The sequence below is a fragment of the Arachis stenosperma genome, chromosome 10 (genome assembly GCF_014773155.1).
Source record: "Arachis stenosperma cultivar V10309 chromosome 10, arast.V10309.gnm1.PFL2, whole genome shotgun sequence".
Classification (NCBI taxonomy): Eukaryota; Viridiplantae; Streptophyta; class Magnoliopsida; order Fabales; family Fabaceae; genus Arachis; species Arachis stenosperma.
This window is the reverse complement of record NC_080386.1, coordinates 98,940,045-98,965,629: the sequence shown is the minus strand read 5'-3', so window position 1 is coordinate 98,965,629 and position 25,585 is coordinate 98,940,045. Positions and strand designations below refer to the sequence as shown.

The 25,585-nt window shown below is 39.1% G+C and overlaps 2 non-coding genes across 2 annotated transcripts; one reads left to right on the top strand and one right to left on the bottom strand.

The window, feature by feature from the left end:
* Window positions 1-2,188: 2,188 nt before the first annotated feature.
* LOC130958260 (small nucleolar RNA R71) lies at window positions 2,189-2,292 on the top strand. Its single transcript, XR_009077392.1, has one exon. It is a non-coding gene; the product is annotated as a small nucleolar RNA R71 (small nucleolar RNA).
* Window positions 2,293-18,364: 16,072 nt separating this feature from the next.
* Window positions 18,365-18,472, bottom strand: LOC130959174 (small nucleolar RNA R71). The gene has a single exon (XR_009078269.1). It is a non-coding gene; the product is annotated as a small nucleolar RNA R71 (small nucleolar RNA).
* Between the last annotated feature and the right edge of the window lie 7,113 nt (window positions 18,473-25,585).

Genomic DNA, 25,585 nt, shown 5'->3' with positions numbered 1-25,585 from the left:
GAAGAAGAGAGAGAGTGGTGGTGGGGTAGGTGGGGATCCTGTGGGGTCCACAGATCCTGTGGTGTCAAGGAAAAGTCATCCCTGCACCAAATGTTGCTCAAAATCACGTTTTGAGCCATTTCTGGCGTTAAACGCCGGGCTGGTGCCCATTCCTGGCGTTTAACGCCAGGTTCTTGCCCTTTTCTGGCGTTTAACGCCAGTCTGGTGCCCCTTTCTGGCGTTAAACGCCCAGAATGGTGCCAGACTGGGCGTTAAACGCCCAACTGCTAGCCTCACTGGCGTTTAAACGCCAGTGAATTCTTCCTCCAGGGTGTGCTATTTTTCTTCCTGTTTTTCATTCTGTTTTTGCTTTTTCAATGGATTTTGTGACTTCTTATGATCATCAACCTACAAAAAACATAAAATAACAAAAGAAAATATATAAAATATAACATTGGGTTGCCTCCCAACAAGCGCTTCTTTAATGTCAGTAGCTTGACAGATGGCTCTCATGGAGCCTCACAGATACTCAGAGCAATGTTGGAACCTCCCAACACCAAACTTAGAGTTTGAATGTGGGGGTTCAACACCAAACTTAGAGTTTGGTTGTGGCCTCCCAACACAAAACTTAGAGTTTGACTGTGGGGGCTCTGTTTGTCTCTGATTTGAGAGAAGCTCTTCATGCTTCTTCTCCATGGTGACAGAGGGATATCCTTGAGTCTTAAACACATAGGATTTTTCATTCACTTGAATGATCAACTCTCCTCCATCAACATCAATCACAGCCTTTGCTGTGGCTAGGAAGGGTCTACCAAGGATGATGGATTCATCCATGCACCTCCCAGTCTTTAGGACTATGAAATCAGTAGGGATGTAATGGTTCTCAATCTTCACCAAAACATCCTCTACAAGTCCATGAGCTTGTTTCTTTGAATTGTCTGCCATCTCTAATGAGATTCTTGCAGCTTGCACCTCAAAGATCCCTAGCTTCTCCATTACAGAGAGAGGCATGAGGTTTACACTTGACCCTAAGTCACACAGAGCCTTCTTGAAGGTCATGGTGCCTATGGTACAAGGTATGGTAAACTTCCTAGGATCTTGTCTCTTTTGAGGTAATTTCTGCCTAGACAAGTCATCCAGTTCTTTGGTGAGCAAAGGAGGTTCATCCTCCCAAGTCTCATTTCCAAATAACTTGTCATTTAGCTTCATGATTGCTCCAAGGTATTTAGCAACTTGCTCTTCAGTGACATACTCATCCTCTTCAGAGGAAGAATACTCATCAGAGCTCATGAAGGGCAGAAGTAAGTCCAATGGAATCTCTATGGTCTCATTTTGAGCCTCAAATTCCCATGGTTCCTCATTGGGGAACTCAGAGGAGGTTGGTGCACGTCCATTGAGGTCTTCCTCAGTGGCGTCCTCTTCCTCTCTTTCCTCTCCAGATTCGGCCATGGTTATGGCTTTGCACTCTCCTTTTGGATTTTCTTCTGTATTACTTGGGAGAGTACTAGGAGGGAGTTCAGTAACTTTCTTGCTCAGCTGTCCCACTTGTGCTTCCAAATTTCTAATGGAAGACCTTGTTTCAGTCATGAAACTTTGAGTGGTTTTGATTAGATCAGAGACCATGGTTGCTAAGTCAGAGGGGTTCTGCTTAGAATTCTCTGTCTGTTGCTGAGAAGATGATGGAAAAGGGTTGCTATTGCTAAACCTGTTTCTTCCACCATTGTTATTGAAACCTTGTTGAGGTCTCTCTTGATTCTTCCATGAGAAATTTGGGTGATTTCTCCATGAAGAATTATAGGTGTTTCCATAGGGTTCTCCTAGGTAATTCACCTCTTCTATTGAAGGGTTCTCAGGATCATAAGCTTCTTCCTCAGATGAAGCATCCTTAGTACTGCCAGGTGCATTTTGCATTCCAGACAGACTTTGAGAAATCAAATTGACTTGTTGAGTCAATATCTTGTTCTGAGCCAATATGGCATTCAGAGTATCAATCTCAAGAACTCCTTTCTTCTGACTTGTCCCATTGTTCACAGGATTCCTTTCAGAAGTGTACATGAATTGGTTATTTGCAACCATTTCAATTAGCTCTTGAGCTTCTGTAGGCGTCTTCTTCAGATGAAGAGATCCTCCAGCAGAGCTATCCAAAGACATCTTGGATAGTTCAGAGAGACCATCATAGAAAATACCTATGATGCTCCATTCAGAAAGCATGTCAGATGGACATTTTCTGATTAATTGTTTGTATCTTTCCCAAGCTTCATAGAGGGATTCTCCATCCTTCTGTCTGAAGGTTTGGACTTCCACTCTAAGCTTACTCCATTTTTGAGGTGGAAAGAACTTTGCCAAGAAGGCATTGACTAGCTTTTCCCAAGAGTCCAGGCTATCTTTAGGTTGTGAGTCCAACCATATTCTAGCTCTGTCTCTTACAGCAAAAGGGAATAGCATCAGTCTGTAGACCTCAGGGTCAACCCCATTAGTCTTGACTGTGTCACAGATTTGCAAGAACTCAGCTAAGAACTGATGAGGATCTTCCAATGGAAGTCCATGGAACTTGCAATTCTGTTGCATTAGAGAAACTAATTGAGGCTTAAGCTCAAAGTTGTTTGCTCCAATGGCAGGGATAGAGATGCTTCTCCCATAGAAGTCGGGAGTAGGTGCAGTAAAGTCACCCAGCACCTTCCTTGCATTGTTTGTATTGTTGTTGTTTTCGGCTTCCATGTCTTCTTCTTCTTTGAAGATTTCTGTTAGGTCCTCTATAGAGAATTGTGCCTTAGCTTCTCTTAGCTTTCGCTTCAAGGTCCTTTCTGGTTCAGGGTCAGCTTCAACAAGAATGCCTTTGTCTCTGCTCCTGCTCATATGAAAGAGAAGAGAACAAGAAAATATGGAATCCTCTATGTCACAGAATAGAGATTCCTTGAGGTGTCAGAGGAAAAGAAAAATAGAAGAAGGAGGTAGAAGAATTCGAACTTGATTAGATAGAGTTCGAATTGTGCATTAAGAAGGAGTAGTACTCCATAAATAGAAGGATGTGAGAAGGAGGGAAGAGAATTTTCGAAAATTAATTAGAGAGATGTCAAAAACATTTTGAAAATTGATTGATAATTTTTTGAAAATTCAAAGTGGAAAAGAAATCAAGTGATTTTTGAAAAAGATTTTGAAATTAGAAATTAAAAAGATTTGATTGAAAACTATTTTGAAAAAGATGTGATTAAAAAGATATGATTGAAAAGATTTGATTTGAAAACAAATTTAAAAGATATGTTTTGAAAACAATTTTAAAAAGATTTGATTTTAAAAATTAATGGCTTGCCTAACAAGAAAAGATATGATTCAAACATTAAACCTTTCTCAACAGAAAAGGCAACAAACTTGAGATGTTCAATCAAATCATTAATTGTTAGTAAGTATCTTTGAAAAAGGAAAGAAATTGATTTTGAAAGCATTTGATTGAAAAGATATGATTTGAAAAAGATTTGATTTTGAAAAACTTTGAAAACTTGAAAAAAAAATTTGATTTGAAAAACAAAATCTTCCCCCTTGTGCCATCCTGGCGTTAAACGCCCAGAATGGTATCCATTCTGGCGTTTAACGCCCAAAATGCACCCTTTTTGGGCGTTAAACGCCCAACCAGGTACCCTGGCTGGCGTTTAAACGCCAGTCTGTCTTCTTCACTGGGCATTTTTGAATGCTCAGCTTTTTCTGTGTGATTCCTCTGCAGTATGTTCTGAATCTTCAATTCTCTGTATTATTGACTTGAAAAGACACAAATTAAAAATATTTTTGGATTTTTAATAATCAAAATGCAACAAGAATCAAATACCAATGCATGCAAGACACCAAACTTAGCAGTTTGTATACTACTGACACTATATGAGACACATAAACACTCAAGTCAAAAGAATTCAAAGATCAGAGTAAGAAATTATCAAGAATTACTTGAAGATCCTTAAGACACATGAATGAATGTATGCAATTGACACCAAAATTAAGATAAGACACTAGACTCAAGCAAGAAACATCAAATATTTTTGGTTTTTTTATGATTTTTTTTTTGTGATTTTCGAAAATTAAGTGGAAAAAGATATCAAAATTCTTAATGAGAATTCCAGGAATCAGTGCAATGCTAGTCTAAGACTCCGGTCCAGGAATTAGACATGGCTTCACAGCCAGCCAAGCTTTCAAAGAAAGCTTCGGTCCAAAACACTAGACATGGCCAAAGGCCAGCCAAGCCTTAGCAGATCACTGCTCCAAAAGCAAGATTGATAAAAAATCAACAAGCTTCTGTGATGATAAGTTGAAACCTCGGTCCAATGAGATTAGACATGGCTTCTCAGCCAGTCAGATTTCAACAAATCATCATGAAACTCTAGAATTCATCTTCAAGAATTTCGAAAAAAATAAATACCTAATCTAAGCAACAAGATGAACCGTCAGTTGTCCATACACAAACAATCCCCGGCAACGGCGCCAAAAACTTGGTGCACGAAATTGTGATCACTACTTTGTCCATATTTAAATAATCCCCGGTAATGGCTCCAAAGACTTGGTGCTCAATACCATGGCATAAACACAACTTCGCACAACTAACCAGCAAGTGCACTGGGTCGTCCAAGTAATAAACCTTACGCGAGTAAGGGTCGATCCCACGGAGATTGTTGCTATGAAGCAAGCTATGGTCACCTTGTAAATCTCAGTCAGGCAGAATCAAATGGGTATAGTGATAAACGAATAAAGCATAAAGATAAAGATAGAGATACTTATGTATATCATTGGTGAGAGCTTCAGATAAGTGTATGAAGATGCCTTCTCTTCCGTCTCTCTGCTTTCCTACAGTCTTCATCCAATCCTTCTTACTCCTTTCCATGGCAAGCTCATGTAGGGTTTCACCGTTGTCAGTGGCTACCTCCCATCCTCTCAGTGAAAATGTTCCCATGCTCTGTCACAGCATATGGCTAATCAGCTGTCGGTTCTCGGTCAGGCCGGAATAAAATCCATCGATCCTTTTGCGTCTGTCACTAACGCCCCGCCTGCTAGGAGTTTGAAGCACGTCACAGTCATTCAATCATTGAATCCTACTCAGAATACCACAGACAAGGTTAGACCTTCCGGATTCTCTTGAATGCCGCCATCAGTTCTCGCCTATACCACGAAGACTCTGATCTCATGGAATGGCTGGCTCGTTTGTCAGGCGAGCACTCGTTTGTCAGGCGATCAACCATGCATCGTGTATCAGGAATCCAAGAGATAAACACTAGAGCCTCATATGCTTGTAGAACAAGAGTGGTTGTCAGTCACCTTGTTCATGAGTGAGAATGATGATGAGTGTCACGGATCATCACCTTCATCAAGTTGAAGAACAAGTGATATCTTGGACAAAGAACAAGCGGAATTGAATAGAAGAACAATAGTAATTGCATTAATACTCGAGGTACAGCAGAGCTCCACACCTTAATCTATGGTGTGTAGAAACTCCACCGTTGAAAATACATAAGAACAAGGTCTAGGCATGGCCGTGAGGCCAGCCTCCCAGTGATCTAAGATAGCATAAAACGAAGATAGCTACCAAGATGTCAAATACAATAGTAAAAGGTCCTACTTATAGAAAACTAGTAGCCTAAGGTGTACAAAGATGAGTAAATGACATAAAAATCCACTTCCGGGCCCATTTGGTGTGTGCTTGGGCTGAGCAATGAAGCATTTTCGTGTAGAGACTCCTCTTGGAGTTAAACGCCAGCTTTGGTGCCAGTTTGGGCGTTTAACTCCCATTTTGGTGCCAGTTCCGGCGTTTAACGCTGGAATTTCTTGAGGTGACTTTGAACGCCGGTTTGGGCCATCAAATCTTGGGCAAAGTATGGACTATCATATATTGCTGGAAATCCCAGGATGTCTACTTTCCAACGCCGTTGAGAGCGCGCCAATTGGGCCTCTGTAGCTCCAGAAAATCCACTTCGAGTGCAGGGAGGTCAGAATCCAACAGCATCTGCAGTCCTTTTGAGTCTCTGGATCAGATTTTTGCTCAGATCCCTCAATTTCAGCCAGAAAATACCTGAAATCACAGAAAAACACACAAACTCATAGTAAAGTCCAGAAAAGTGAATTTTAACTAAAAACTAATAAAAATATACTAAAAACTAACTAGATCATACTAAAAACATACTAAAAACAATGCCAAAAAGCATACAAATTATCCGCTCATCAGGTTCTTTAGTTTCAGTTGTAAAAGGTAAAAGAGCATGAAATTAGTAATTGTTACGCAGTAATGGAGAATATGTTGGAGTTTTGGAGATGCTTTATCTTCTGAATCTCTGCTTTCCCCTGTCTTCTTCTTCACGCACGCAAGGTTCCTCTTATGGCAAGCTGTGTGTTGGTGGATCACCGTTGTCAGTGGCTACCATTCGTCCTCTCAGTGAAAATGGTCCAAATGCGCTGTCACCGCACGGCTAATCATCTGTCGGTTCTCGATCATGTCGGAATAGAATTTATTGATCCTTTTGCGTCTATCACTACGCCCAACACTCGGGAGCTTGAAGCTTGTCACAGTCATCCAATCCTTGAATCCTACTCGGAATACCACAGACAAGGTTTAGACTTTCCGGATTCTCAAGGATGCTGCCAATGGATTCTAGCTTATACCACGAAGATTCTGATTAAGGAATCCAAGAGATATTCATTCAATCAAAGGTAGAACAGAGGTGGTTGTCAGGCACGTGTTCATAGATTAAGAATGGTGATGAGTGTCATGGATCATCACCTTTATCATGGTTAAGTACGAATGAACATCTTAAAGAGAAACAAGTGTGTTTGAATAGAGAACAGAAATATTTGCATTAATTCATCGAGACGCTGCAGAGCTCCTCACCCCCAACAATGGAGTTTAGAGACTCATGCCGTCAAAGAGTTCAAAGTTCATATCTAAAAATGTCATGAGATACAAAATAAGTCTCTAAAAGTTGTTTAAATACTAAACTAGTAACCTAGGTTTACCAAAAATGAGTAAACTAAGATAGATAGTGCAGAAATCCACTTCTGGGGCCCACTTGGTGTGTGCTGGGACTGAGACTTAAGCTTCTCACGTGCCTGGGCTGTTTCTGGAGTTAAACGTCAGGTTGTAACCTGTTTCTGGCGTTTAACTCCAACTTGCAACCTGTTTCTGGCGTTCAACGCCAGAATGCAACATGGAACTGGCGTTGAACGCCAGTTCACGTCATTTATCTTCGTGCAAAGTTTGGACTATTATATATTACTGGAAAGCCCTAGATGTCTACTTTCCAACCCAATTAAGAGCGCACGAATTGGACTTCTGTAGATCCAAAAAATTTATTCCGAATGCAGGGAGGTCAGAATCCAACAACATCAGCAGTCCTTTTCAGTCTGAATCAGATTTTTGCTCAACTCCCTCAATTTCAGCCAGAAAATACCTGAAATCACAGAAAAAAACACAAACTCATAGTAAAGTCCAAAAATATGAATTTTTCCTAAAAACTAATAAAAATATACTAAAAACTAACTAAAACATACTAAAATCTATATGAAATTACCCCCAAAAAGCGTATAAAATATCCGCTCATCACAACACCAAACTTAAACTGTTGCTTGTCCCCAAGCAACTAGATAAATAAAATAGGATAAAAAGAAATCATGAAGCAATAATATCTCAGGGTTTTAAGTGAAGCTCAGATTCTAATTAGATGAGCGGGACTAGTAGCTTTTTGCTTCTGAACAGTTTTGGCATCTCACTTTATCCTTTGAAATTCAGAATGATTGGCATCCATAGGAACTCAGACTTCAGATAGTATTATTGATTCTCCTAGTATAGTATGTTGATTCTTGAACACAGCTACTTTATGAGTCTTGGCCGTGGCCCTAAGTACTTTGTTTTCCAGTATTACCACCGGATACATAAATGCCACAGACACATAACTGGGTGAACCTTTTCAGATTGTGACTCAGCTTTGCTAATATCCCCAATTAGAGGTGTCCAGAGTTCTTAAGCACACTCTTTTGCTTTGGATCACGACTTTAACCACTCAATCTCAAGCTTTTTGCTTGGACCTGCATGCCACAAGCACATGGTTAGGGACAGCTTGATCTAGCCGCTTAGGCCTGGATTTACTTCCTTGGGCCCTCCTATCCATTGATGCTCAAAGCCTTGGATCCTTTTCACCCTTGCCTTTTGGTTTAAAGGGCTATTGGCTTTTTCTACCTCTTTTTCTTCTCTCTTTTTTTTTTTGCTTTTTTTGCTTCAAGAATCAATTTCATGATTTTTCAGATCAGCAATAATATTTCTCTTATTCATCATTCTTTCAAGAGCCAACAATTTTAACATTCATAAAATTCAATATCAAAAATATGCACTGTTCAGACATTCATTCAGAAGACAAAAAGTATTGCCACCACATCTAAATAATTAGAATTTTCCTTATTAAAAACTCGAAAAAATATTGCCTCTTTATTCTAAAAATCTACTATTTTATTTATGTTTGATGATGATGAGAAAAATAAATTATAGCTTAATTGGAGATAAAATCAAGATAGATATACTAATTACTACTACTAATATATAACTTCTAAGGTAGATTCCTAATAAGAACAATTATCACAGAGTTAAGGCAAAGATTAGGACTCAACAACCTTTATTTTGGGAGGTGGATGCTCCTTTAATCTGTGGGGTTCTTGACCCTTCAAGAGACAGCTTCTGATGCTTCCGTTGCTTCAGTTCACGCCCTTGCTCTTCTTATTCCCTAAGCAGTTTGCAAAGCATGCTATTTTGATTTTGCTATTCTTTCATTAGTTGCTCCATAGCTTCTTGTAACTTGGTGACAGATGCTTCAAGATGCTCCCAGTATTCAATTTGAGGGATTTCCAGGAGGAACTCCTGTGCTCTCCTCTTGATGGGGTCGTCCTGCACTTGTTGTCCTTCCATTGACTTTTTGGTGATTGGTCGCTCAACTGAAATATACTCAGTTACTCCCATCTTCACCCCAGCATCTTTACATAGCCAATTTGGCATCTTTGGAGTTCTTGTTTGCAATTGTGTAAAGTTCACAAGAAATCAGCTGATGAACTTCCACTTCTTTTTCCAACATAATGCAATGGATCTTACTGCTCTTTTGATGGTGACTTCAGAGCGGTTGCTAGTGGGCAGTATAGAACGCCCAATAAAGTCCAGCCAGCCTCTGGCGACTGGTTTGAGATCTTCTCTCTTGAGTTGATTTGGGACATCCTTTGTGCTAGTTGTCACTTAGTTCCAGGGAGGCATATGTCCTCTAGAATTTTGACCAAGCCCTTATTTGTTCTCATCATTCTCCTATTAAAGGAGTCTGGGTCATCTTTCAGTTGAGGTAGCTTAAAGACCTCCCTGATTTTGTTAGGGTGAAGGTGAACAATCTTTTCTCTGACCAGAGTTCGATAGTCATAGAAGGCGGCTCCAGCTAATCTCTACCTGTCTGTTTGCCACAGATTAGAGTAGAATTCCTGAACCATGTTCCTTCCCACCTTTATTTTAGGATTAGCTAGGATTTCCCAGCTCCTGTTTCGAATTCGCTCTTGGATCTCTGGAAATTCGTCTTCTTTCAGATCGAATTTAACTTCTGGGATCACTGATCTTAGACCCATTATTTTGTAGTAATGGTCTGAATGTTCCTTGGTTAAGAACTTCCCTTGATTCCAAAGTGGTTTTGGAATATTCTCTTTCTTGCCTCTTGGAGTGGTTTGTTTTCCCTTAGGAGACATGATCTTAGTGGGTATTGGTTTAGTGATCATGGATAAACACACCAAATTTAAAGGTTTGCTTGTCCTCAAGCAAAAGAAAGGAAAGGAGAGGGATAGAAGGAGAGCCTATTTTTTGAATTGTGGAGGAGAGGAGTGAGGCCAAACTAGGATTTAAAGGGAAGGGTGGGTGGGTTTTTTTTCGAAAATTTTGAAGGAGATATGATAGAAGATAAGTATGATAGGAAAAAGATGCAATTTAAAATTGAAAAGATAGGAAAGATGTTTAAAAAAATAAATCTGAATTTTGAAAAGAGGATATAATGAATTTAAAAGAAAAGATTTGAGAAGAAAAAAGATAATTGAGTTTTGAAAAACATTTGAAAAGAAGTTGGAGAGGATTTAAAAAGGATTTGTGTTTCTGAATTAAGATACATTTGATATCTTTGAAAAATGATTTGAAAAATTAGGATTACAAATTTTTGGAATTGAAGTTTGGAATATGAGAGTTTGTAACATGTTTATGCAAGAAATCATGAATTGAAACATAAAAAATGGAAAAAGTTTGAATTGAAAACGAATTTACCTCCTCCCCATAATCTTGGCGTTAAACGCCCAAACGCTGCATGTTATGGGCGTTTAACGCCCATTTGTAGCTTCTCCTGGGCGTTTAACGCCCAGCTGTTGCTTCTGGCTGGCATTAAACGCCAGGAACTCCTTTGTCACTGGGCATTTTTCTGAACGCCCAAGACGCTGTAAATCTGGTGTTAAACGCCCAGAAGATGCTTCTTTCTGGCGTTTAACGCCCAGATAGCTATCTCTACTGGCGTTAAACTCCCAGTAAATGCTTCTTTTGGGCGTTTAACGCCCAAAACAGCTCTTACTGGCTTTTTCGCACCAATGAGCTTCTTTTTGCTGTTTTATCCTCTGAATCCTTTTGTAACTCTATAAACTCATGCAATTGCTATTTTCCCTTGAAGATAATTAACATGAACCTGTAAAATTCAATTAATTAACAAATAAGCTTTGTTAATGGCTGGGTTGCCTCCCAGCAAGCGCTTCTTTATTGTCTTTAGCTGGACTATTACTGAGCTTTAATCAAGTCTCAGTTTTGAGCATTCTTGCTCAAAATTGCTTTCAAGATAATGTTTGACACTCTGTCCATTAACAATGAACTTTTTGTTAGAATCATTATCCTGAAGCTCTACGTATCCATATGGTGACACACTTGTAATCACATATGGACCTCTCCACCGGGATTTCAATTTCCTGGGGAATAATCTGAGCCTAAAGTTAAACAGCAGAACTTTTTGCCCTGGCTCAAAGACTCTGGATGACAACTTCTTATCATGCCATCTTTTTGCTTTCTCTTTGTAAATTTTTGTATTTTCGAAAGCATTGAGTCTGAATTCCTCTAGCTCATTTAACTGGAGCAATCTTTTTTCTCCAGCTAACTTGGCATCAAGGTTTAGGAATCTGGTTGCCCAGTAGGCCTTATGTTCCAGTTCCACTGGCAAGTGACAAGCTTTTCCATACACAAGCTAATATGGAGAAGTTCCTATAGGAGTCTTGAATGCTGTTCTGTATGCCCACAGTGTATCATCCAAGCTTCTTGCCCAATCCCTTCTACGATTAATCACAGTCCGTTCCAGGATTCTTTTAAGTTCTCTATTAGAGACTTCAGCTTGCCCATTTGTCTGTGGATGATATGGAGTAGCTACCATGTGGTTAACTCCATATTGAACCAAAGCAGAGTAAAGCTGTTTATTACAGAAATGAGTGCCCCCATCACTGATCAGTACTCTAGGGATACCAAATCTGCTGAAGATGTGTTTCTGGAGGAATTTTAGCACTCTCTTAGTGTCATTAGTGGGTGTTGCAATAGCTTCCACCCATTTGGATACATAATCCACTGCCACCAGAATATAAGTGTTTGAGTATGATGGTGGGAAAGGCCCTATAAAGTCAATACCCCATACATCAAACAACTCAATCTCCAAGATCTCTTGTTGAGGCATGGCATAACTGTGAGGCAGATTGCCAGAACTTTGGCAACTGTCACAATTAAGTACAAACACTCGGAAGTCTTTATAGAAAGTAGGTTAGTAGAAGCCACATTAGAGGACTCTTGTGGCTGTTTGCTCACTTCCAAAATATCCTCCATACTGTGATCTATGGCAGTGCCAGAGGATCTTTTGTGCTTCTTCTTTAGGCACACATCTACGGATTACTCCGTCTGCACATCTCTTGAAGAGATATGGTTCGTCCCAAAGATAGTATTTTGCATCCGTGATCAATTTCTTTGATTGCTGCCTACTGTACTCTTTGGGTATGAATCTCACTGCCTTGTAGTTTGCAATGTCTGCAAACCATGGCACTTCCTGGATGGCAAAGAGTTGCTCATCCGAAAAGTTTTCAGAGATCTCAGTAAGAGGGAGGGACGCCCCTTCTACTGGTTCTATTCGGGACAGGTGATCTGCTACTTGGTTCTCTACCCCTTTTCTGTCTCTTATTTCTATATCAAACTCTTGCAGAAGCAACACCCATCTTATGAGTCTGGGTTTTGAATCCTGCTTTGTGAGTAGATATTTAAGAGCAGCATGGTCAGTGTACACAATCACTTTTGATCCTACTAAATAAGATCTGAACTTGTCAATGGCATAAACCACTACAAGTAACTCTTTTTCTGTGGTTGTGTAGTTCTTCTGTGCGCCATTTAGAACACGACTGGCATAATAAATGACGTGCAGAAGTTTGTCATGCCTTTGTCCCAACACTGCACCAATGGCATGGTCACTGGCATCACACATTAATTCAAATGGTAGTGTCCAGTCTGGTACAGAGATGACTGATGCTGTGACCAGCTTAACTTTTAGAGTCTCAAACACCTGCAGACACTCCTTATCAAAGATAAATGGCGTGTCAGCAGCTAGCAGATTACTCAAAGGTTTGGCGATTTTCGAAAAATCTTTTATAAACCTCCTATAGAATCCTGTATGCCCCAAAAAACTTCTGATTGCCTTAACATTGGCAGGTGGTGGTAATTTTTCAATTACCTCTACCTTAGCTTGATCCACCTCTATTCCCTTGTTCGAAATTTTGTGCCCAAGGACAATTCCTTCAGTCACCATAAAGTGACATTTTTTCCAGTTTAAAACTAGGTTAGTCTCTTGGCACCTCTTTAGAACAAGTGCTAGATGGTCAAGACAGGAGCTGAATGAGTCTCCAAATACTGAAAAGTCATCCATGAAGACTTCCAGAAATTTTTCCATCATATTAGAGAAAATAGAAAGCATGCACCTTTGAAAGGTTGTAGGTGCATTGCACAGACCAAATGGCATCCTTCTGTATGCAAATACTCCGGATGGACATGTGAATGTTGTTTTCTCTTAATCCTGGAGATCTACTGCAATTTGATTATAACCTGAATATCCATCCAAGAAGCAGTAGTATTCATGACCTGCTAGTCTTTCTAGCATCTGGTCTATGAATGGTAAAGGAAAATGATCCTTTCTGGTAGCTGTATTGAGCCTTCTGTAATCAATACCCATACGCCACCCTGTAACTGTTCTTGTAGGAACCAGTTTATTTTTTTCATTATGAACCACTATCATGCCACCCTTCTTAGGGATGACTTGGACAGGGCTTATCCAGGGGCTATCAGAAATAGGATAAATAATCCCAGCCTCTAGTAATTTAGTGACCTCCTTCTGCACCACCTCTTTCATGGCTGGATTCAGCCGCCTCTATGGTTGAACCACTGGCTTAGCATCATCCTCCAATAGGATCTTGTGCATGCATCTTGCTGGGCTAATGCCCTTAAGATCACTTATGGACCATCCAAGAGCTGTCTTGTGTGTTCTTAGCACTTGAATTAGTGCTTCCTCTTCCTGTGGATCTAAGGTAGAGCTTATGATTACAGAAAAAGTGTCACCTTCTCCCAGAAATGCATATTTCAGGGATGGTGGTAATGGTTTGAGCTCGGGTTTAAGAGGTTTCTCCTCTTCCTGAGGGATTTTCAGAGGTTCTAGTATTCTCTCTGGTTCCTCCAGATCAGGCTGAGCATCTTTAAAGATATTCTCTAGTTCTGATTCAAGACTCTCAGTCATATTGGCCTCTTTTACCAGAGAGTCAATAATATCAATGCTCATGCAGTCATTTGGGGTGTCTGGATGCTGCATAGCTTTGACAACATTCAACTTAAACTCGTCCTCATTGACTCTCAGGGTTACTTTCCCTTTTTGGACGTCAATGAGGGTTCGTCCAGTTGCTAGGAAAGGTCTTCCTAGAATGAGAGTTACACTCTTATGCTCCTCCATTTCCAGCACCACAAAGTCAGTGGGAAAGGCAAATGGCCCAACCTTGACAATCATGTCTTCAATCACGCCTGATGGGTATTTAATGGAGCCATCAGCAAGTTGGAGACATATCCGGGTTGGTTTGACTTCTTCAGTCAAACCAAGCTTTCTGATAGTAGATTCATATTAGCCATTCTTGTGTCTTGTAGTATCTCCTTGAATTCGGCTAGTTGTTTTGTTAAAAAATCTAATTGCTGATTGAATTCAGTAACTTGTTCTGCAGGATTGAGTTCGACAGTTACTGTTTTAGCCTCTTCTTTCATGGAAGGTTCACTGCTTAGGTACAGATGTTGATTTCTGGCAACTGTATCAATGAGCTCTTGAGTTTCTTGAATTATCTTTCTCATATGGATAGATCTACCAGCTGAGTGGTCTAGAAAAATCTGAGCTTTCTTTGTAAGCCCATAATAGAATATGTCTAACTGCACCCACTCTGAAAACATTTCAGAGGGGCATTTTTTTAGCATCTCTCTGTATCTCTCCCAGGCATCATAAAGAGATTCATTATCTCCTTGTTTAAAGCCTTGGATGCTCAGCCTTAGCTGTGTGATGAGCGGATAATTTATACGCTTTTTGGCATTATTTTTAGTATGTTTTTAGTATGTTTTAGTTAGTTTTTATTATATTTTTATTAGTTTTTAGTTAAAATTCACTTTTCTGGACTTTACTATGAGTTTGTGAGTTTTTCTATGATTTCAGATATTTTCTGACTGAAATTGAGGGACCTGAGCAAAAATCTGATTCAGAGGCTAAAAAGGACTGCAAATGCTATTGGATTCTGACCTCCCTGCACTCAAAGTGGAGTTTCTGGAGCTACAGAAGCCCAATTGGCGCGCTCTCAACTGCGTTGGAAAGTAGACATCCTGGGCTTTCTAGCAATGTATAATAGTCCATACTTTGCCTAAGATTTGATGGCCCAAACTGGCGTTTTAAATCAGCTCAAAATTGCCCGGCGTAACGCCGGAACTGGCACAAGAATGGGAGTTAAACGCCCAAACTGGCATAAAAGCTGGCGTTTAACTCCAAGAAAAGTCTCTACATATGAAAGCTTCAATGCTTAGCCCAAGCACACACCAAGTGGGCCCGGAAGTGGATTTTTATGTCATTTACTCATTTCTGTAAACCCTAGGCTACTAGTTCTCTACAAATAGGACCTTTTGCTATTGTATTTTCATCTTGGGACATCTAGTTCTTAGATCAGGTCTTTCGATCTTTGGATCTTTTGATCATGTTTTTATGATTGAACCCTCTTTGGGAGGCTGGCCTCTCGGCCATGCCTAGACCTTGTTCTTATGTATTTTCAACAGTGGAGTTTCTACACACCATAGATTAAGGTGCGGAGCTCTGCTGTACCTCGAGTATTAATGCAATTACTATTGTTCTTCTATTCAATTCAGCCTATTCTTGTTCTAAGATATTCATTTGCACCCAAGAACATGATGAATGTGATGATTATGTAACGCTCATCATCATTCTCACTTATGAACGCGTGCCTGACAACCACCTCCGTTCTACAAGCAAACAAGGCTTGAATGTTTATCTCTTGGATTCCTTAATCAGAATCTTCGTGGTATAAGCTAGAATTGATGGCGGCATTCAAGAGAATCCAGAAGGTCTAAACCTTGTCTGTGATATTTTGAGTAGAATTCAATGATTGAATGACTGTGACGAGCTTCAAAGCGTTAGTGACAGACGCAAAAGAATCAATGGATTCTATTCCAACCTGATTGAGAACCAACAGATGATTAGCCGTGCTGTGACAGAGCGCGTTGAACATTTTCACTGAGAGGACGGGACTGTAGCCACTGACAATGGTGATGCCCAACATACAGCTTGCCATGGAAAGGAGTAAGAAGGATTGGATGAAGACAGTAGGAAAGCGGAGAGACGGAAGGGACAAAGCATCTCCATACGCTTATCTGAAATTCTCACCAATGAATTACATAAGTATCTCTATCTTTATTCTATGCGTTATTCATAAATCAGCTATAACCATTTAAATCTGCCTGAATGAGATTTACAAGGTGACCATAGCTTGCTTCATACCAACAATCTCCGTGGGATCGACCCTTACTCGCGTAAGGTTTATTACTTGGACGACCCAGTGCACTTGCTGGCTAGTTGTGCGAAGTTGTGATAAAGAGTTGAGATTGCAATTGAGCGTACCACATTGATGGCGCCATTGATGATCACAATTTCGTCCACCAAGTTTTCGGCGCCGTTGCCGGGGATGATTATGTTTGGACAACTGACGGTTCATCTTGTTGCTTAGCTTAGGTATTTTTTTTTCAGAGTTCTTAAGAATGAATTCTAGTGTTTCAAGGTGATGTTCTTATCATCACCAAAGCTGATTGATTTTCATCAATTTAGCTCTTGAATGCAATGTCCTGCTGAAGCTTGGCTAGCCATGTCTAATTTCTTTAGACTGAAGCTTTAGACTAACATTGCATGATTCCTGGAATTCTCATTAAGAATTTTGATATCTTTATTTTCTATTCCACTTAATTTTCGAAAAAAACCAAAAAAATTACAAAATCATAAAAACCAAAAATATTTTATGTTTCTTGTTGAGTCTAGTGTCTCATTTTAAGTTTGGTGTCAATTGCATGTTTCTGTTTTTCTTGCATTTTTCGAATTCATTCATGTTTCTTAATTGATCTTCAAGTTATTCTTGATGATTTCTTGCTCTGATCTTTAAATTCTCTTGTCTTGTGTGTTTTGTTATTTCTCATATGCATTCTCATTTTGTTAGTGTCAATAGTATACAAACTTCTAAGTTTGGTGTCTTGCATGCATTGTTTATTTGATTTTAGTTGCATTTTGAATATTCCTCATTATTAAAAATCCAAAAAATTTTTAATTTGTGTCTTTTCAAGTCAATAATACAGAGAATTGAAGATTCAAAACATTCAGCAGAGGAATTACACAGAAAAAGCTGGGCGTTCAAAACGCCCAGTGAGGAAGGAAAACTGGCGTTTAAACGCCAGCCAGGGTGCCTGGCTGGGCATTTGACGCCCAAAAGAGTAGTATTTTGGGCGTTAAACGCCAGAATGGATACCATTCTGGGCGTTTAACGCCAAGATGGCATAAGAGGGAAGATTATGTTTTTAATTCAAATTTTTTTCAAGTTTTCAAAATTTTTCAAAATCAAATCTTTTTCAAATCATATCTTTTCAATCATATATTTTTCAAAATCAATTTCTTTCTTTTTCAAAGATACTTGCTAACAATTAATGATTTGATTCAACAATTCAAGTATGTTGCCTTTTCTGTTGAGAAAGGTTTAATGTTTGAATCATATCTTTTCTTGTTAGCCAAGTCATTAACTTTCAAAATCAAATCTTTTTAAATTGTTTTTCAAATCATATCTTCTCAATCACATCTTTTTAAAAAACCATAACTTTTCAATCATATCTTCTTAATCACATCTTTTTCAAAATAGTTTTCAATCATATCTTTTTGATTTCTAATTTCAAAATCTTTTTCAAAAATCACTTGATTTCTTTTCCACTCTTAGTTTTCAAAAATCAATTATTATTTTTCAAAATGTTTTTAAAATCTTTTTAACTTATTTTTGAAAATTTCTTCCCCTCTTCTCACATCCTTCTATTTATGGACTAACACTATTCCTCAATGCACAATTCGAACTCTATCTTTCTTTGATAAGTTTGAATTTTCTACCTCTTCCTTCTATTTTTCTTTTTCTCTGACACCTCAAGGAATCTCTATACTGTGACATAGAGGATTCCATATTTTCTTGTTCTCTTCTCTTTCATATGAGCAGGAACAAAGACAAAAGCATTCTTGTTGAGGCTGACCCTGAACGTGAAAGGACCTTGAAGCGAAAGCTAAGAGAAGCTAAGGCACAACTCTCTGTAGAGGACCTAACAGAAATCTTCAAAGAAGAAGAACCCATGGCAGCCGAAAATAACAACAATGCCAACAATGCAAGGAAGGTGCTGGGTGACTTTACTGCACCTACTCCCGACTTCTATGGGAGAAGCATCTCTATCCCTGCCATTGGAGCAAACAACTTTGAGCTTAAGCCTCAATTAGTTTCTCTAATGCAACAGAATTGCAAGTTCCATGGACTTCCATTGGAAGATCCTCATCAGTTTTTAGTTGAATTCTTGTAAATCTGTGACACTGTCAAGACTAATGGGGTTAACCCTGAGGTCTACAGACTTATGATATTCCCTTTTGCTGTAAGAGATAGAGCTAGGATTTGGTTGGACTCACAACCTAAAGAAAGCCTGAACTCTTGAGAAAAGCTAGTCAATGCCTTCTTGGCAAAGTTCTTTCCACCTCAAAAATTGAGTAAGCTTAGAGTGGAAGTCCAAACCTTCAGACAGAAGGAAGGAGAATCCCTCTATGAAGCTTGGGAAAGATATAAACAATTGATCAAAAAGTGTCCTTCTGACATGCTTTCTGAATGGAGCATCATAGGTATCTTCTATGATGGTCTATCTGAACTGTCCAAGATGTCATTGGATAGCTCTGCTGGAGGATCTCTTCATCTGAAGAAGACGCCTGCAGAAGCTCAGGAACTCATTGAAATGGTTGCAAATAACCAATTCATGTACACTTCTGAAAGGAATCCTGTGAACAATGGGACCAATCAGAAGAAAGGAGTTCTTGAGATTGATACTCTGAATGCCATATTGGCTCAGAACAAAATATTGATTCAGCAAGTCAATATGATCTCTCAAAGTCTATCTGGAATGCAAGCTGCACCAAGCAGTACTAAAGATACTTCATCTGAAGAAGAAGCTTATGATCCTAAGAACCCTTCAATGGAAGAGGTGAATTACATGGGAGAACCCTATGGAAACACCTATAATTCTTCATGGAGAAATCATCCAAATCTCTCATGGAAGGATCAACAGAGACCTCAACAAGGTTTCAACAACAATAATGGTGGAAGAAACAGGTTTAGCAATGGCAAGCCTTTTCCATCATCTTCTCAGCAACAGACAGAGAGTTCTAAGCAGAACCACTCTGACTTAGGAACCATGGTCTCTGATCTAATCAAAACCACTCAAAGTTTCATGACTGAAACAAGGTCCTCCATTAGAAACTTGGAGGTACAAGTGGGTCAGCTGAGTAAGAAAGTTACTGAACTTCCTTCTAGTACTCTTCCAAGCAATACAGAAGAGAATCCAAAAGGAGAATGCAAGGCCATTAACATGATCCACATGGCCGAACTAGGAGAGGAGGAAGAGGCAGTGAACGCCACTGAGGAAGACCTCAATGGACGTCCACTGGCCTCCAATGAGTTCCCTAATGAGGAACCATGGGAATCTGAGGCTCATAATGAGACCATAGAGATTCCATTGGATTTACTTCTGCCATTCATGAGCTCTGATGAGTATTCCTCCTCTGAAGAGGATGAAGATGTCATTGAAGAGCAAGTTACTAAATACCTTAGAGCAATCATGAAGCTAAATGACAAGTTATTTGGTAATGAGACTTGGGAGAACGAACCTCCTTTGCTCACCAAAGAACTGGATAACTTGTCTAGGCAGAAATTACCTCAAAAGAGACAAGACCCTGGGAAGTACTCAATACCTTGTGTCATAGGCACCATGACCTTCAAGAAGGCCTTGTGTGACCTAGGGTCAAGCATAAACCTCATGCCTCTCTCTGTAATGGAGAAGCTAGGGATCTTTGAGGTACAAGCTGCAAGAATCTCACTAGAGATGGCAGACAATTCAAGAAAATAAGCTTATGGACTTGTAGAGGATGTTCTAATAAATATTGAAGACCATTACATCCCTGCTGATTTCATAGTCCTAGAGACTGGGAAGTGCATGGATGAATCCATCATCCCTGGCAGACCCTTCCTAGCCACAGCAAAGGCTGTGATTGATGTTGACAGAGGTGAACTGATCATTCAAGTGAATGAAAAATCCTTTGTGTTTAAGGCTCAAGGATATCCCTCTGTTACCATGGAGAGGAAGCATGAAGAGCTTCTCTCAAAACAGAGTCAAACAGAGCCCCCACAGTCAAACTCTAAGTTTGGTGTTGGGAGGCCACAACCAACTTCTAAGTTTGGTATTGAATCCCCACATTCAAACTCTAAGTTTGGTGTTGGGAGGTTCCAACATTGCTCTGAGTATCTGTGAGGCTCCATGAGAGCCCTCTGTCAAGCTACTGACATTAAAGAAGCGCTTGTTGGGAGGCAACCCAATGTTATATTTATCTATTTTCCTTTGTTATTTTATGTTTTCTGTAGGTTGATGATCATGGGAAGTAATAAAATCAATTGAAAAAGCAAAAACAGAATGAAAAACAGAAAGAAAAATAGCACACCCTGGAGGAAAGCCTTGCTGGCGTTTAAATGCCAGTAAGGGCAGCAAATGGGCGTTTAACGCCCAGTCTGGCACCATTTTGGGCGTTTAACGCCAGAAAGGGGCACCAGACTGGCGTTAAACGCCAGGAAAGGGCAAGAAGTTGGCGTTAAACGCCAGAAATGTGCACCAGCCCGGCGTTTAACGCCAGAATTGGCATGAAGAGCATTTTTGCTCGCCACTTGGTGCAGGGATGAATTTTCCTTGACACCTCAGGATCTGTGGACCCCACAGGATCCCCACCTACCCCACCACCCTCTCTGTTCTTCACCCATTCATCAATCACCTCAACACCTCTTCCCCAAAAACCCCTCACCTATCAAATCCCACTATTCTCTTCACCACTCACATCCATCCTTCATAAAACCCCACATACCTCACCATTCAAATTAAAACCACTTTCCCTCCCAAACCCACCTATAATGGCCGAACCCTACCCCTCTCTCCACCCCTATATAAACCCATCTTCACCCCTTCATTTTCACACAACCTAAACACTACTTCTCCCCCTTTGGCCGAACCACAAAGCCATCTCCATCTCCTCTATTTCTTCTTCTTCTACTCTCTTCTTTCTTCTTTTGCTCGAGGACGAGCAAACTTTTAAGTTTGGTGTGGTAAAAGCATTGCTTTTTGTTTTTTCATAACCATTTATGGCATCTAAGGCCGGAGAAACCTCTAGAAAGAGGAAAGGGAAGGCAAAAGCTTCCACCTCCGAGTCATGGGAGATGGAGAGATTCATCTCAAAGGTGCATCAAGACCACTTCTATGAAGTTGTGGCCATGAAGAAGGTGATCCCCGAGGTCCCTTTCAAACTCAAAAAGAGTGAATATCCGGAGATCCGACATGAGATCCGAAGAAGAGGTTGGGAAGTTCTTACCAACCCCATTCAACAAGTCGGAATCTTAATGGTTCAAGAGTTCTATGCCAATGCATGGATCACCAAGAACCATGATCAAAGTGTGAACCCGAACCCAAAGAATTGGCTTACAATGGTTCGGGGGAAATGCTTAGATTTTAGTCCGGAAAATGTAATGTTGGCATTCAACTTGCCCATGATACAAGGAGATGAACACCCCTACACTAGAAGGGTCAACTTTGATCAAAGGTTGGACCAAGTCCTCATAGACATTTGTGAAGAGGGCGCTCAATGGAAGAGAGATTCAAGAAGGAAGCCGGTTCAACTGAGAAGGCATGACCTCAAGCCCGTAGCTAGGGGATGGTTCGAGTTTATCCAACGCTCAATCATTCCCACTAGCAACCGGTCTGAAGTTACTATAGACCGGGCCATCATGATTCATAGCATCATGATTGGAGAGGAAGTAGAAGTTCATGAGGTTATAGCCCAAGAACTTTATAAGGTGGTGGACAAGTCCTCTACCTTGGCAAGGTTAGCCTTTCCTCATCTCATTTGTCACCTCTGTTATTCAGTTGGAATTGACATAGAGGGAGACATCCCCATTGATGAGGACAAGCCCATCACTAAGAAAAGGATGGAGCAAACAAGAGATCCCACTTATCATGAAATCCCTGAAATACCTCAAGGGATGCACTTTCCTCTACAAAACTATTGGTAGCAAATCAACACCTCCCTAGGAGAATTGAGTTCCAACATGGGACAACTAAGGGTGGAGCACCAAGAACATTCCATCCTCCTCCATGAAATCAGAGAAGATCAAAGAATCATGAGAGAGGAACAACAAAGGCAAGAAAGAGACATTGAGGAGCTCAAGCACTCTATAAGATCTTCAAGAGGAAGAACAAGCCACCATCACTAAGGTGGACCCATTCTTTAATCTCCTTGTTCCTTATTTTTCTGCTTTTCGAAAATTATGCTTATGTTTACCTATGTTTGTGTCTTATGGTCATTAGTGTCTTAGTGTCTATGCCTTAAAGTTATGAATGTCCTATGAATCCATCACCTTTCTTGAATAAAAAATTGTTCTTAATTGAAAAAGAGAAGAATTGCATGAATTTTGAATTTTATAATAGATTAATTATTTTTATGTGGTGGCAATACTTTGACTTCTGAATGTATGCTTGAACAGTGTATATATCTTTTGAATTTGTTGTTCATGAATGTTGGCTCTTGAAAGAATGATGAAAAAGGAGACATGTTACTGAGGATCTGAAAAATCATAAAAATGATTCTTGAAGCAAGAAAAAGCAGTGAATACAAAAAAAAAGGAGAAAAACGAAAAAAAAGGGGAAGGAAAAGAAAAAGAAAAAAAAAAGAAAAAGAAAAAAATAAAGTTGTGATCCAAGGCAAAAAGAGTGTGCTTAAGAACCCTGGACACCTCTAATTGGGGACTCTAGCAAAGCTGAGTCACAATCTGAAAAGGTTCACCCAATTATGTGTCTGTGGCATGTATGTATCCGGTGGTAATATTGGAAGACAGAGTGCTTTGGGCCATGGCCAAGACTCATAAAGTAGCTGTGTTCAAGAATCAACATACTTAACTAGGAGAATCAATAACACTATCTGGATTCTGAGTTCCTATAGAAGCCAATCATTCTGAATTTCAAAGGATAGAGTGAGATGCCAAAACTGTTCAGAGGCAAAAAGCTAAAAGCCCCGCTCATCTAATTAATAATGATCTTCATAGATGTTTTTGGAATTTATTGCATATTCTCTTCTTTTTATCTTATTTGATTTTCAGTTGCTTGGGGACAAGCAACAATTTAAGTTTGGTGTTGTGATGAGCGGATAATTTATACGCTTTTTGGCATTGTTTTTCGTATGTTTTTAGTATGTTTTAGTTAGTTTTTATTATATTTTTATTAGTTTTTAGTTAAAATTCACTTTTCTAGACTTTACTATGAGTTTGTGTGTTTTTCTGTGATTTCAGGTATTTTCTGACTGAAATTGAGGGACCTGAGCAAAAATCTGATTCAGAGGCTGAAAAGGACTGTAGATGCTGTTGGATTCTGATCTCCCTGCACTCAAAGTGGATTTTCTGGAGTTAGAGAGGCCTAATTGGCGCGCTCTCAACTGCGTTGGAAAGTAGACATCCTGGGCTTTCCAGCAATGTATAATAGTCCATACTTTTCCCAAGATTTGATGGTCCAAATCGGCGTTCCAAATCAGCTCAAAACTGCCCGGCGTTAAACGCCGGAACTGGCACAAGAATGGGAGTTAAACGCCCAAACTGGCATAAAAGCTGGCGTTTTAACTCCAAGAAAAGTTTCTACACATGAAAGCTTCAATGCTCAGCCCAAGAACACACCAAGTGGGCCCGAAAGTGGATTTTTATGTCATTTACTCATTTTTGTAAACCCTAGGCTACTAGTTCTCTACAAATAGGACCTTTTGCTATTGTATTTTCATCTTGGGACATCTAGTTCTTAGATCAGGTCTTTCGATCTTTGGATCTTTTGATCATGTTTTTATGATTGAACCCTCTTTGGGAGTCTGGTCTCTCGGCCATGCCTAGACCTTGTTCTTATGTATTTTCAACAGTGGAGTTTCTACACACCATAGCATCTGCCTGACTGAGATTTACAAGGTGACCATAGCTTGCTTCATACCAACAATCTCTGTGGGATCGACCCTTACTCGCGTAAGGTTTATTACTTGGACGACCCAGTGCACTTGCTGGTTAGTTGTGCGAAGTTGTGATAAAGAGTTGAGATTGCAATTGAGCGTACCATGTTGATGGCGCCATTGATGATCACAATTTCGTGCACCACTGTGTCATCTGTTTTGGAGGGAAATATTGATTCAGAAATTTTTCTGACAGCTGTTTCCATGTTCTTATGCTAGCCTTAGGTTGGTTATTTAACCACCTCTTAGATTGGTCTTTTACAGCAAATGGAAACAGTAATAATCTGTAGACATCCTGATCTATTTCTTTATCATGTACTGTGTCAGCAATTTGTAAAAATTGTGCCAGAAACTCTGTAGGTTCTTCCTGTGGAAGACCGGAATAGTGGCAACTTTGCTACACCATGATAATGAGCTGAGGATTCAACTCAAAACTACTAACTCCGATGGAGGGTATACAGATACTACTCACATATGAAGCAGTAGTGGGGTTAGCATATGACCCCAGAGTCTTTCTGGACTATTCATTTCCACTTAGGTCCATGATGGAGAAAGAGAGATGATGTGGATTTATTTTATTTATTTTATTATATAAGAAAAATAATTTTCAAAATAATAAAATAAAATAAAATAAAAACTAAAATAAAAAAATTAAAAATAAAAATAAAAATAAAAAAATTTGAAAAATATTTTGTGAAGATTTTCGAAAAAGTGAGGAGAGAGAAAGTGGTTAGGATATTTTTGAAAAAGATGTGATTTTTTTAAAAATCTTAAAAGGATAAGATTTTGAAAACTTTTGAAATTGAAATCTGAATTTTTATGAAAAGTTTCGAAAAAATTGTTTAAAAATAGTTAAAAAAATAATTTTTTTTTTAATTTTATTATGAAAGAGAAAAACACACAAAAGACACAAGACTTAAAATTTTTGAATCCAATGCTCCTTGTTTTCGACAATTTTGGAGGAAAAACATCAAGGCACACCAAACTTAAAAATTTTAAGATTAAAACACAAAGAAGACTCAAGAACACCTTGAAGACTCACAAGAACAACAGAACAAAAGAAAGAACACCAAACTTAAAATTTTTAGAAAACCAAAAATAAATTTTCGGAAATTAAAGAAAATTAACAAGAGAACACCAAACTTAAAGTTTAGCACAAGATTTAATCAACGAAAAATTATTTTTAAAAAAAAGTTTTAAACGGAAGATACCCAATTGCCAAGAACATAAGCCAACGCTCTAGCCAACTGAGCTATAAATTTAACGTGTTTTAAAAGGGTATTTAATAAATAAAAATTTTTTGAAAACTAAAAATTTGAAAAATGCACAAGAAAAACAAGAAATAACACAAAACAAGACAAACCAAAGATCAAACAAGAAAAATTGACAAGAACAATTTGAAGATCAAGGAAGAACAAAGAACATGCAATTCGAAAATTGAAAGACAAAGAAAAGCATGCAATTGACACCAAACTTACACAAAAGACTCCAAGAAAAATTAAAAACTAATAAAGAAAAATAATATTTTTGAAAGATTTTTAAAAGGAATAATAGAAGATGCAATCCTAGTGACTCTAAATAAAAAAAAAAAGATAAATTTTTCCTAATCTAAGTAACAAGATAAACCGTCAGTTGTTCAAACTCGAACA